Genomic DNA, 14,344 nt, shown 5'->3' with positions numbered 1-14,344 from the left:
GACCATAGAGGATGTGACTGAGATTCAGTGATGACCTCTGACAGATTATGCACATGCAATTTACATTCCATAAGTTTTCTCTCATTGATCGTCATTTTTGATTGCTAGTTTGTGATCACTGAGTCTAACATGACCTGCCTCTGCTTTCTGTTTCTGACAGTCAAAATATATTCTGCAAACTATAATCGTAGTTGTAGGACAGATGATTATAATGTACTTTAGGTTTTTCGAGTTTATAATAAGTTTCTTTATGTTGTGTTATAATTTAGTTTAAAGTGATGGCTGTTTGAAAAGCAGTGTTGGTGTGAGACTGGTCAGATGGGACAGTTTGTCTTAGCAAGAACTGACATATAAGAGACTCTTTTTTCTGGGCAGAGCTGGGTTAGACTGGTGTTTGAATGGTGATCATTTGGGTGGGGGCTGGAATCAGGCTGCTGAAAGATGTGAGTGCTCACTTTTTATGTTAATCATCAGAGGGGAATCTACCTATTTTTGCTCAAAATATGTTGGTTTCTATTTTTCTTAGGTGTCCTGCATGTAGAACGTCTATTGGTTGTTAATCTCAATGGTTAATAGCTATGATGACTGAGTGCAGATCCTATAATTAAGAACCATCTCTCTCTCTCTCTCTCTCTCTCTCTCTCTCTCTCTCTCTCTCTCTCTCTGTGCCTGCAACATAAATTCATGTACATTTTTACCCTGGTCTTACGCTTAAGCCCTTGAAAGTATGTTTTATTGATATACCGACTGACTGAAAACCTATATATAGACATGATGAATGACATAACTTGTATATGTAGTGTTTTATATTTGAATCCAGTCTCTTATTAATCAGCGTTTTGTTCCTGGTGGTTTGGTTTGTATTAGTTAATGGTGTGACCACAGTTAGTGCAAAATAAAGATTATACAAATTTGGAAAGAAAAAACAAAGTTTGTCAGTCTGGACTTTGGTGTCTGTCACATGGATAGGTCTGCAGTGACTGTGCTTGTTCAACATCTCGCTGTGAATGTGTGACTTTTGTTCATCGTCATGTGAATCGTGTGTATTTTATCCAGTGTGTTTTGACTGTGAAGAGCCAGACTTGGTCTTAAGCTGAGACCAATAACACATTTTCTTCTCAGGCTGTGATCTTGCTGAATATGAGTCACCTTGCTCATTAAAACACACTCAGGGTTTCAAACAGGTGATCTTAGGTCCTCCTGAAAGAATGAGGGATTTGCCCTTTTAGGTAACTCAGATATTTAGTTGTTTCTGGTGTGCAGTGATTTTCGTAACAGCTGTTTTTCCTGAGTTCATTTTCATGGAATTGACTGGGTGTCTGCCTGTTACCATTATTTATATTGATTACCTGCATGCAGCTATGTTTTGGTTGACAGTGTAAAGGAATGAAGTCATGACTGAACATAAACTGGATCCTAACAGTAACAAAACATTACACATATATAGTGAGAACTTTAAAACAGTATTTACCAGCAAGCTAAACTCATATTAAGGCGTTGCTTTTGTGTCTGTCAGTGTTTTTTTTTTCACTCTAACTCACGGTGGCGCTGTACACCAGGCTTAAGAGAATTGCATTCCTCTATCCATTGGTGTGGACACGCATTCTTGTGCTCTCCGTACGCACAGTCACCCGCAGTTGTTCGTGTTAGGAGGTTGGGCTGTCTTTGTTCGCTTCAATCTTCAACTCAGTAATTTATGGTTTATAATCGATTCGAAGATGATCTTGTTTCAGCCGCGTTTAGTCTATTTCCTCTTTCTTTTTTCACACCTCGCATACGGAGACATGAGCTATTCTTTCCCTGAGGAGATGAAGCGAGGATTGGTTATTGGGAATATAGCGAAGGACCTCGGGCTGCAAACGGGTGCGCTGTCTATCAGAAGAGCCCGCATTGACACCGACGGGACTGACGAACGTTATTGTGACATCAACCTGAACAACGGAGACCTGGTTGTTGCCGACAGGATTGACCGAGAGGGGCTTTGTGGCGAAAAGGCTTCGTGCATCCTAAAACACGAGCTTGTGCTGGAGAATCCACTCGAGCTCCACCGGATTAGTCTCCACATTCAGGATATTAATGATAACTCACCGCAGTTTAACGAAGAAATTATCAATATAGAAATACGAGAGTCGGCTGACAGGGGAGCTCGTTTTGTGATAGAGGAGGCGCACGATGCGGATGTAGGACAGAATTCAGTTCAACAATACAGCTTGAAGAAGAATGATAATTTCATTTTGGCTGCTAGTGGAAACACACTCGAGCTTGTTCTTGATAAGGAGCTTGATCGTGAAAAACAAGGGGACATTAATCTGCTCCTTACAGCTCTAGATGGTGGCTCTCCTCAGAGATCAGGTACCGTAGTCATACACGTCACAGTGCTGGATGCTAATGATAACGCCCCAGTGTTTAGCCAGGCCGTTTATAAAGCCAGTCTGCCTGAAAACTCTCTTATAGATACTGTGGTGGTCACAGTGAGCGCGACTGATGCAGATGAGGGAGTGAATGGAGATGTGACTTATGACTTTGGACACGTTACTGAAGATGTGAAGAAAATATTTAGTATTGACCGTAAATTGGGTGATATTAGAGTAATCGGTGCTGTTGACTATGAAAGTACTACTTCATTTGAAATACGCATTAAAGCGAAAGATGGGTTAGGTCTTTCATCTTATGCTAAGGTGATAATATCTGTCACTGATGTGAATGATAACGCCCCTGTTGTTAATTTGAAATCACTGACCAATCTCATACCAGAAGACACCCCACGTGGTACAGAGGTGGGCATCATTAACGTGCAGGACAGAGACTCTGAGAATAACAGACAGGTTCGTTGCTCTATTCAACAAAATGTCCCTTTTAAGTTAGTTCCTTCGATTAAAAACTATTATTCTCTGGTGACCACAGGACAACTGGACCGTGAACTAGTGTCAGATTACAACATTACAATCACTGCTACTGATGAGGGCTCTCCACCTCTGTCCTCCTCTAAAACAGTTCAGTTATCTGTAGCTGACATCAACGACAACCCACCTGTGTTTGAGGAACAGTCCTACAGCGCATATGTGACTGAAAATAACACACCTGGCTCCACTTTATGTTCCGTTACTGCTCGAGACCCCGACTGGAGACAAAACGGTACAGTGGTTTATTCTCTGTTACCTGGTGAGGTGAACGTTGCCTAGGTATCCTCCTATCTATCAGTTAACGGAGCCGAGGGGTGATCCACGCTGTGAGGTCATTTGATTATGAACAGTTCAGGAGCTTTAAAGTCCACGTGATGGCCAGAGACAACGGTTCTCCTCCGCTCAGCAGCAACGTGACCGTCAGCGTCTTCATATCGGATGTGAACGACAACTCTCCTCAGATACTGTACCCCGCCCCGCAGGGCTCCTTCATGACCGAGCTGGTCCCCAAAGCTGCACACGGAGGCTCTCTGGTGTCCAAAGTGATCGCGGTGGACGCGGACTCGGACAGAACGCCTGGCTGTCCTATCATATAGTCAAATCCACTGATCCGGGACTTTTCACAATTGGTGTCCACAGCGGAGAGATCAGGACACAGCGGGACATTTCTGAATCTGACAGCATGAAACAGAACCTTATTGTGGCGGTGAAAGATAACGGACAGCCCTCTCTGTCTGCCACCTGTTCCATGTATTTACTTATTTCTGACAACTTGGCTGAGGTGCCAGAGCTGAAGGACATTTCTTATGATGAGAAGAATTCAAAACTGACTTCCTACCTGATCATAGCGCTGGTCTCTGTCTCCACCTTTTCCTGACCTTCATCATCATCATCCTGGGTGTGAGGTTTTGTCGCAGGAGAAAGCCCAGAATGTTGTTTGACTGGCTGGAGCTCGCCATCCCCAGTGCTTATCTCCCTCCTAATTACGCAGATGTTGATGGCACAGGAACTTTACGCAGCACTTACAATTATGACGCCTACCTGACAACAGGTTCCAGAACCAGTGACTTTAAGTTCGTGACATCTTACAATGACAACACACTGCCTGCTGACCAGACTCTGAGGAAAAGTCCTTCTGACTTTGCTGATACGTTTGGGGACTTAAATTGTTCTCCTGAGGTAGGAACATGATTCATATCATGTGTCCATGATGTGTTAAACGTAAAACGTTTTCAGTATTTTCTCTCACTCTCTCTCTCTCTCTCTCACTCGCTCACTCACTCACTCACTCACTCACAATCTGACTGTTGCTGCCCTCTTCCTCTGTCCTTGGTGCTGAAACACTGATTTCCTGATGCATTGTTTAGGCCTCTTGAACCATTGCTCTTTTAGTTTTTGACAGAGCCTAAGCTCATTTTCATGGATGGTGAAATATGCAATATTTACTTTGCTGTGGAAATGTTTTTTACTTGTGTTTTTCAGCGTTATATATTTGCTGACTTTTTACTTAATTGTCCTTTGTTTTATGTAATTTTGAGTCAATCATTAAGAAATAATTCTCATCAGTATTTTGACCTTTGAAATATCAGATTGGTATTGAATCCAAATATCCACTATCACATTATTTTCTTCAACAATTTAATTAAGTTGCAACAGGACAATAAAAGGTATTTGACCGTTTGATTTTCAAATCATCACTTAAATATAACAGTTTTTTCCAGTTTATAATAGGTTTATTTATGTTGTGTTATAGTTTGGTTTACAGTGATTGCTGTTTGGAAAGCCGTGTTGGTCTGAGACCGGTCAGAGGGGACAGTTGGTCTCAGCAAGAACTAACATATTGGAGACTCTTTTTTTCTGTGCACAACTTGGTTAGACTGACGTTTGAATGGTGATGTTTGGGGACTAAATTCAGGGTGCTGTAAGATGTGAGTGCTTGCTTTCATATGTTAATCATCAGGAGGGAATCTCCATATTTTTGCTCAAAATATGTTGGTTGGTGTTTTACTTTTGTGTCTTGCATGCATAACTTCTGCTCTTTGTTTATCTCAATGGTTAATACAACTGAGTGCTGATCCTATAATTACGTACTCTCTCTCTCTCTCTCTCTCTCTCTCTCTCTCTCTCTCTCTCTCTCTCTCTCTCTCTCTCTCTCTCTCTCTCTCTCTCTCCCTCTCTCCTCTGTCTCCTTTCTCCCTCCCTCTCTGTGCCTGCAACATAAATTCATATACATTTTTACCCTGGTCTTAAACTTAAGCCTATGGAAGTATGTTTTATTGATATACTGACTGACTTAATACCTATATATAGACATGATGATTGACATAACTATGTAGTGCTTCATATTTAAATCCAGTCCCTTATTAATCAGTGTTTTGTTCCTGATGGTTTGGTTTGTATTAGTTAATGGTGTGACCACAGTTAGTGCAAATAAAGATGATACAAATTTGGAGAGAAAAAAATTGTTTGTCAGTCTGGACTTTGGTGTCTGTCACATGGATAGGTCTGCAGTGACTGTGTTTGGTCAACAACGCGCTGTGATTGTTTGACTTTTATTCATTGTCATGTGAATCATGTGTATTTTATCCAGTGTGTTTTCACTGTGAAGAGCCAGACTTGGTCTTAAACTGAGACCAATAACGCATGTTCTTCTCAGGCTGTGATCTTGCTGAATATGAGTCACCTTGCTCATTAAAACACACTCACTGTTTCAAACAGGTGATCTTAGGTCCTCCTGAAAGAATGAGGGATTGTCCCTTTTAGGTAACTCAGATATTTAGTTGTTTCTATTGTGCAGTGATTTTCGTAACAGCTGTTTTTCCTGAGTTTATTTTCATGGAATTGACTGGGTGTCTGCCTGTTACCATTATTTATATTGATTACCTGCATGCAGCTATGTTTTGGTTGACAGTGTAAAGGAATGAAGGCATGACTGAACATAAACTGGATCCTAACAATAACAAAACATTACACATATATAGTGAGAACTTTAAAACAGTATTTACCAGCAAGCTAAACTCATATTAAGGCGTTGCTTTTGTTTCTGTCAGTGTTTTTTTAAAAGTCTAACTCACGGTGGCGCTGTACACCAGGCTTAAGAGAATTGCATTCCTCTGGCCATTGGTGTGGACACTCATTCTTGTGCTCTCCATACGCACAGTCACCCGCAGTTGTTCGTGTTAGGAGGTTGGCTGTCTTTGTTCGCTTCAATCTTCAACTCAGTAATTTATGGTTTATAATGGATTCGAAGATGATCTTGTTTCAGCCGCGCTTCGTCTGTTTCCTCCTTCTTTTTTCGCACCTCGCATACGGAGACATGAGCTATTCTTTCCCTGAGGAGATGAAGCGAGGATCGGTTATTGGGAATATAGCGAAGGACCTCGGGCTGCAAACGGGTGCGCTGTCTATCAGAAGAGCCCGCATTGACACCGACGGGACTGACGAACGTTATTGTGACATCAACCTGAACAACGGAGACCTGGTTGTTGCCGACAGGATTGACCGCGAGGGGCTTTGTGGCGAAAAGGCTTCGTGCATCCTAAAACACGAGCTTGTGCTGGAGAATCCACTTGAGCTCCATCGGATTAGTCTCCACATTCAGGATATTAATGATAACTCACCGCAGTTTAATGAAGCAATTATCAATATAGAAATTCAAGAATCGGCAGTAAAGGGAGCGCGTTTTGTGATAGAGGAGGCGCACGATGCGGATGTAGGACAGAATTCAGTTCAACAATACAGCTTGAAGAAGAATGATAATTTCATCTTGGCTGCTAGTGGAAACACACTCGAGCTTGTTCTTGATAAGGAGCTTGATCGTGAAAAACAAGGGGACATTAATCTGCTCCTTACAGCTCTAGATGGTGGCTCTCCTCAGAGATCAGGTACCGTAGTCATACACGTCACAGTGCTGGATGCTAATGATAACGCCCCAGTGTTTAGCCAGGCCGTTTATAAAGCCAGTCTGCCTGAAAACTCTCTTTTAGATGCTGTGGTGGTCACAGTGAGCGCGACAATGCAGATGAGGGAGTGAATGGAGATGTGACTTATGACTTTGGACACGTTACTGAAGATGTGAAGAAGATATTTAGTATTGACCGTAAATTGGGTGATATTAGAGTAATCGGTGCTGTTGACTATGAAAGTACTACTTCATTTGAAATACGCGTTAAAGCGAAAGATGGGTTCGGTCTTTCATCTTATGCTAAGGTTATAATATCTGTCACTGATGTGAATGATAACGCCCCTGTTGTTAATTTGAAATCACTGACCAACCCCATACCAGAAGACACCCCACATGGTACAGAGGTTGGCATCATTAACGTGCAGGACAGAGACTCTGATAATAACAGACAGGTTCGCTGCTCGATTCAGCAAAATGTTCCTTTTAAGTTAGTTCCTTCGATTAAAAACTATTATTCTCTGGTGACCACAGGACAACTGGACCGTGAACTAGTGTCAGATTACAACATTACAATCACTGCCACTGACGAGGGCTCTCCACCTCTGTCCTCCTCTAAAACTGTTCAGTTATCTGTAGCTGACATCAACGACAACCCACCTGTGTTTGAGGAACAGTCCTACAGCGCATATGTGACTGAAAATAACAAACCTGGCTCCACTTTGTGTTCACACCTCGAGACCCCGACTGGAGACAAAACGGTACAGTGGTTTATTCTCTGTTACCTGGTGAGGTGAGCGGTGCCTCAGGGTGTCCTCCTATCTATCAGTTAACGGAGACACGGGGTGATCCACGCTGTGAGGTCATTTGATTATGAACAGTTCAGGAGCTTTAAAGTCCACGTGATGGCCAGAGACAACGGTTCTCCTCCGCTCAGCAGCAACGTGACCGTCAGCGTCTTCATATCGGATGTGAGCGACAACTCTCCTCAGATACTGTACCCCGCTCCGAAGGCAACTCCTTCATGACCGAGCTGGTCCCCAAAGCTGCACACGGAGGCTCTCTGGTGTCCAAAGTGATCGCAGTGGACGCGGACTCGGACAGAATGCCTGGCTGTCCTATCACATAGTCAAATCCACTGATCCGGGACTTTTCACTATTGGTGTCCACAGCGGAGAGATCAGGACACAGCGGGACATTTCTGAATCTGACAGCATGAAACAGAACCTTATTGTGGCGGTGAAAGATAACGGACAGCCCTCTCTGTCTGCCACCTGTTCCATGTATTTACTTATTTCTGATAACTTGGCTGAGGTGCCAGACCTGAAGGACATTTCTTATGATGAGAAGAATTCAAAACTGACCTCTTACCTGATCATCGTGCTTGGTCTCTGTCTCCACCTTTTTCTGACCTTCATCATCATTATCCTGGGTGTGAGGTTTTGTCACGGAAGAAAAGCCCAGAATGTTGTTTGACGGAGCTGTCGCCATCCCCAGTGCTTATCTCCCTCCTAATTACGCAGATGTTGATGGCACAGGAACTTTACGCACTATAGCGCCTACCTGACAACAGGTTCTCGAACCAGTGACTTTAAGTTCGTGACATCTTACAATGACAACACACTGCCTGCTGACCAGACTCTGAGGAAAAGTCCTTCTGACTTCGCTGATCCGTTTGAAGACTTAAATTGTTCTCCTGAGGTAGGAACATGATTCATATCATGTGTCCGTGATGTGTTAAACGTAAAACGTTTTCAGTATTCTCTCTCTCTCTCTCTCTCTCTCTCTCTCTCTCTCTCTCTCTCTCTCTCTCTCGCTCGCTTCGCTCGCTCCCTCACAATCTGACTGTTGCTGCTCTCTTCCTCTGTCCTTGGTGCTGAAACACTGATTTCCTGATGCATTGTTTAGGCCTCTTGAACCATCGCTCCTTTACTTTTTTGACAGAGCCTAAGCTCATTTTCCTGGATGGTGAAATATGCAACATTAAATTTGCTGTGGAAATGTTTTTACTTGCTTGTGTTTTTTCAGCGTTATATATTTGCTGACTTTTTACTTAATTGTCGTGTTTTTTATGTAATTTTTAGTCAATCATTAAGAAATAATTCTCATCAGTATTTTGACCTTTGAAATAACAGATAGGTATTGAAACCAAATATCCACTATAACATTATTTTGTTCAACAATTCAATTAAGTTGCAACAGGACAATAATAGATATTTGACCGTTTGATTTTCAAATCATCACTTAAATATAACAGTTTTTTCCAGTTTATAATAGGTTTGTTTATGTTGTGTTATAGTTTGGTTTACAGTGATTGCTGTTTGGAAAGCCGTGTTGGTCTGAGACTGGTCAGAGGGGACAGTTGGTCTCAGCAAGAACTAACATATCGGAGTCTTTTTTTCTGTGCACAACTTGGTTAGACTGGCGTTTGAATGGTGATGTTTGGGGAGTAAATTCAGGGTGATGAAAGATGTGAGTGCTCGCTTTCATATGTCAATCATCAGGAGGAATCTCCCTATTTTTGCTCAAAATATGTTGGTTGGTGTTTTTCTTATGTGTCCTGCGTGTAGAACTTCTGCTGTTTGTTTATCTCAATGGTTAATACAACTGAGTGCTGATCCTATAATTACTACTCTCTCTCTCTCTCTCTCTCTCTCTCTCTCTCTCTCTCTCTCTCTCTCTCTCTCTCTCTCTCTCTCCTCTGTCTCCTTTCTCCCTCCCTCTCTGTGCCTGCAACATAAATTCATATACATTTTTACCCTGGTCTAACACTTAAGCCTATGGAAGTATGTTTTATTGATATACCGACCGACTGAAAACCTATATATAGACATGATGAATGACATAACTATGTAGTGTTTCATATTTAAATCCAGTCCCTTATTAATCAGTATTTTGTTCCTGATGGTTTGGTTTGTATTAGTTAATGGTGTGACCACAGTTTGTGCATAATAAAGATGATACAAATTTGGAAGAAAAACAAAGTTGGTCAGTCTGGATTGTGGTGTCTGTCACATGGATAGGTCTGCAGTGACTGTGCTTGGTCAACAACGTGATTTGATTGTTGGACTTTTATTCATTGTCATGTAAATCGTGTGTATTTTATCCAGTGTGTTTTCACTGTGAAGAGCCAGACTTGATCTTAAGCTGAGACCAATAACACATTTTCTTCTCAGGCTGTGATTTTGCTGAATATGACTCACCTTGCTCATTAAAACACACTCAGGGTTTCAACAGGTGATCTTAGGCCATGCTGAGAGAATTTGTGATTTCCCTTTTAGGTAACTCAAATATATCTTAGTTTCTAGTGTGCAGTGATTTTCGTGCAGCTGTTTTCCTGAGTTTATTTTCATGGAATTGACTGGGTGTCTGCCTGTTACCATTATTTATATTGATTACATGCATGCCTATGTTTTGGTTGACAGTGTAAAGGAATGAAGTCATGACTGAACATAAACTGGATCCTAACAGTAACAAAACATTACACATATATAGTGAGAACTTTAAAACAGTATTTACCAGCAAGCTAAACTCATATTAATGCGTTGCTTTTGTTTCTGTCAGTGTTTTTTTACTCTAACTCACGGTGGCGCTGTACACCAGGCTTAAGAGAGTTGCATTCCTCTATCCATTGGTGTGGACACGCATTCTTGTGCTCTCCGTACGCACAGTCACCCGCAGTTGTTCGTGTTAGGAGGTTGGGCTGTCTTTGTTCGCTTCAATCTTCAACTCAGTAATTTATGGTTTATAATGGATTCGAAGATGATCTGTTTCAGCTGGGCTTCGTCTGTTTCCTCCTTCTTTTTCACACCTCGCATACGGAGACATGAGCTATTCTTTCCTGGGGAGATGAAGCGAGGATCGGTTATTGGGAATATAGCGAAGGACCTCGGGCTGCAAACGGGTGCGCTGTCTATCAGAAGAGCCCGCATTGACACCGACGGGACTGACGAACGTTATTGTGACATCAACCTGAACAACGGAGACCTGGTTGTTGCCGACAGGATTGACCGAGAGGGGCTTTGTGGCGAAAAAGCTTCGTGCATCCTAAAACACGAGCTTGTGCTGGAGAATCCACTCGAGCTCCACCGGATTAGTCTCCACATTCAGGATATTAATGATAACTCACCGCAGTTTAACGAAGAAATTATCAATATAGAAAAACGAGAGTCTGCAGTCAGGGAGCGCGTTTTGTGATAGAGGAGGCGCACGATGCGGATGTAGGACAGAATTCAGTTCAACAATACAGCCTCAAGAAGAATGATAATTTCATTTTGGCTGCTAGTGGAAACACACTCGAGCTTGTTCTTGATAAGGAGCTTGATCGTGAAAAACAAGGGGACATTAATCTGCTCCTTACAGCTCTAGATGGTGGCTCTCCTCAGAGATCAGGTACCGTAGTCATACACGTCACTGTGCTGGATGCTAATGATAACGCCCCAGTGTTTAGCCAGGCCGTTTATGAAGCCAGTCTGCCTGAAAACTCTCGTTTGGATACTGTGGTGGTCACAGTGAGCGCGACTGATGCAGATGAGGAGTGAATGGAGATGTGACTTATGACTTTGGACACGTTACTGAAGATGTGAAGAAGATATTTAGTATTGACCGTAAATTGGGTGATATTAGAGTAATCGGTGCTGTTGACTATGAAAGTACTACTTCATTTGAAATACGCGTTAAAGCGAAAGATGGGTTAGGTCTTTCATCTTATGCTAAAGTGATAATATCTGTCACTGATGTGAATGATAACGCCCCTGTTGTTAATTTGAAATCACTGACCAATCTCATACCAGAAGACACCCCACGTGGTTCAGAGGTGGGCATCATTAACGTGCAGGACAGAGACTCTGAGAATAACAGACAGGTTCGCTGCTCTATTCAACAAAATGTCCCTTTTAAGTTAGTTCCTTCGATTAAAAACTATTATTCTCTGGTGACCACAGGACAACTGGACCGTGAACTAGTGTCAGATTACAACATTACAATCACTGCTACTGACGAGGGCTCTCCACCTCTGTCCTCCTCTAAAACTGTTCAGTTATCTGTAGCTGACATCAACGACAACCCACCTGTGTTTGAGGAACAGTCCTACAGCGCATATGTGACTGAAAATAACAAACCTGGCTCCACTTTATGTTCCGTTACTGCTCGAGACCCCGACTGGAGACAAAACGGTACAGTGGTTTATTCTCTGTTACCTGGTGAGGTGAACGGTGCCTCGGTGTCCTCCTATCTATCAGTTAACGGAGACACGGGGGTGATCCACGCTGTGAGGTCATTTGATTATGAACAGTTCAGGAGCTTTAAAGTCCACGTGATGGCCAGAGACAACGGTTCTCCTCCGCTCAGCAGCAACGTGACCGTCAGCGTCTTCATATCGGATGTGAACGACAACTCTCCTCAGATACTGTACCCGCTCCGAGAGCAACTCCTTCATGACCGAGCTGGTCCCCAAAGCTGCACACGGAGGCTCTCTGGTGTCCAAAGTGATCGCAGTGGACGCGGACTCGGACAGAATGCCTGGCTGTCCTATCACATAGTCAAATCCACTGATCCGGGACTTTTCACTATTGGTGTCCACAGCGGAGAGATCAGGACACAGCGGGACATTTCTGAATCTGACAGCATGAAACAGAACCTTATTGTGGCGGTGAAAGATAACGGACAGCCCTCTCTGTCTGCCACCTGTTCCATGTATTTACTTATTTCTGATAACTTGGCTGAGGTGCCAGAGCTGAAGGACATTTCTTATGATGAGAAGAATTCAAAACTGACCTCTTACCTGATCATCGCGTTGGTCTCTGTCTCCACCTTTTTCCTGACCTTCATCATCATTATCCTGGGTGTGAGGTTTTGTCGCAGCAGAAAACCCAGAATGTTGTTTGACGGAGCTGTCGCCATCCCCAGTGCTTATCTCCCTCCTAATTACGCAGATGTTGATGGCACAGGAACTTTACGCAGCACTTACAACTATGACGCCTACCTGACAACAGGTTCCAGAACCAGTGACTTTAAGTTCGTGACATCTTACAATGACAACACACTGCCTGCTGACCAGACTCTGAGGAAAAGTCCTTCTGACTTTGCTGATACGTTGGGGACTTAAATTGTTCTCCTGAGGTAGGAACATGATTCATATCATGTGTCCGTGATGTGTTAAACTTAAAACGTTTTCAGTATTCTCTCTCTCTCTCTCTTTATCTCTCTCCTCTCTCTCTCTCTCTCTCTCTCTCTCTCTCTCGCTCGCTCGCTCACTCACTCACTCACTCACTCACTCACTCACAATCTGACTGTTGCTGCTCTTTTCCTCTGTCCTTGGTGCTGAAACACTGATTTCCTGATGCATTGTTTAGGCCTCTTGAACCATTGCTCTTTACTTTTTTGACAGAGCCTAAGCTCATTTTCCTGGATGGTGAAATATGCAACATTAAATTTGCTGTGGAAATGTTTTTTACTTGTGTTTTTCAGCGTTATATATTTGCTGACTTTTTACTTAATTGTCGTGTTTTTTATGAAATTTTTAGTCAATCATTAAGAAATAATTCTCATCAGTATTTTGACCTTTGAAATAACAGATAGGTATTGAAACCAAATATCCACTATAACATTATTTTGTTCAACAATTCAATTAAGTTGCAACGGGAAAATAATAGATATTTGACCGTTTGATTTTCAAATCATCACTTAAATAAAACAGGTTTTTCCAGTTTATAATAAGTTTCTTTATGTTGTGTTATAGTTTGGTTTACAGTGATTGCTGTTTGAAAAGCTGTGTTGGTCTGAGACCGGTCAGAGGGGACAGTTGGTCTCAGCAAGAACTAACATATCGGAGTCTTTTTTTCTGTGCACAACTTGGTTAGACTGGCGTTTGAATGGTGATGTTTGGGGAGTAAATTCAGGGTGCTGAATGATGTGAGTGCTCGCTTTCATATGTCAATCATCAGGAGGGAATCTCCCTATTTTTGCTCAAAATATGTTGGTTGGTGTTTTTCTTATGTGTCCTGCGTGTAGAACTTCTGCTGTTTGTTTATCTCAATGGTTAATACAACTGAGTGCTGATCCTATAATTACTACTCTCTCTCTCTCTCTCTCTCTCTCTCTCTCTCTCTCTCTCTCTCTCTCTCTCTCTCTCTCTCTCCTCTGTCTCCTTTCTCCTCCCTCTCTGTGCCTGCAACATAAATTCATATACATTTTTACCCTGGTCTTAAACTTAAGCCTATGGAAGTATGTTTTATTGATATACCGACTGACTGAAAACCTATATATAGACATGATGAATGACATAACTATGTAGTGTTTCATATTTAAATCCAGTCCCTTATTAATCAGTATTTTGTTCCTGATGGTTTGGTTTGTATTAGTTAATGGTGTGACCACAGTTAGTGCATAATAAAGATGATACAAATTTGGAAAGAAAAACAAAGTTGGTCAGTCTGGATTGTGGTGTCTGTCACATGGATAGGTCTGCAGTGACTGTGTTTGGTCAACAACGCGCTTTGACTGTTTGACTTTTATTCATCGGCATGTGAATCGTGTGTAT

General features: G+C 42.3%; 1 protein-coding gene and 2 pseudogenes across 22 annotated transcripts in view; all 3 read left to right on the top strand.

Moving 5' to 3' along the window:
- LOC118111996 (protocadherin gamma-A4) overlaps positions 1 to 14,344 on the top strand; it is a 268,356-nt gene that overhangs the window by 78,160 nt on the left and 175,852 nt on the right. The window lies entirely within an intron of this gene.
- LOC118112041 lies at positions 736 to 4,212 on the top strand (annotated as a pseudogene).
- LOC124852096 lies at positions 7,829 to 13,029 on the top strand (annotated as a pseudogene).

The sequence above is a fragment of the Hippoglossus stenolepis genome, chromosome 7 (genome assembly GCF_022539355.2).
Source record: "Hippoglossus stenolepis isolate QCI-W04-F060 chromosome 7, HSTE1.2, whole genome shotgun sequence".
In the NCBI taxonomy this organism is placed as follows: domain Eukaryota; kingdom Metazoa; phylum Chordata; class Actinopteri; order Pleuronectiformes; family Pleuronectidae; genus Hippoglossus; species Hippoglossus stenolepis.
Note: the sequence above shows the minus strand (reverse complement) of the source record. Positions and strands in the feature narration are given on the sequence as shown.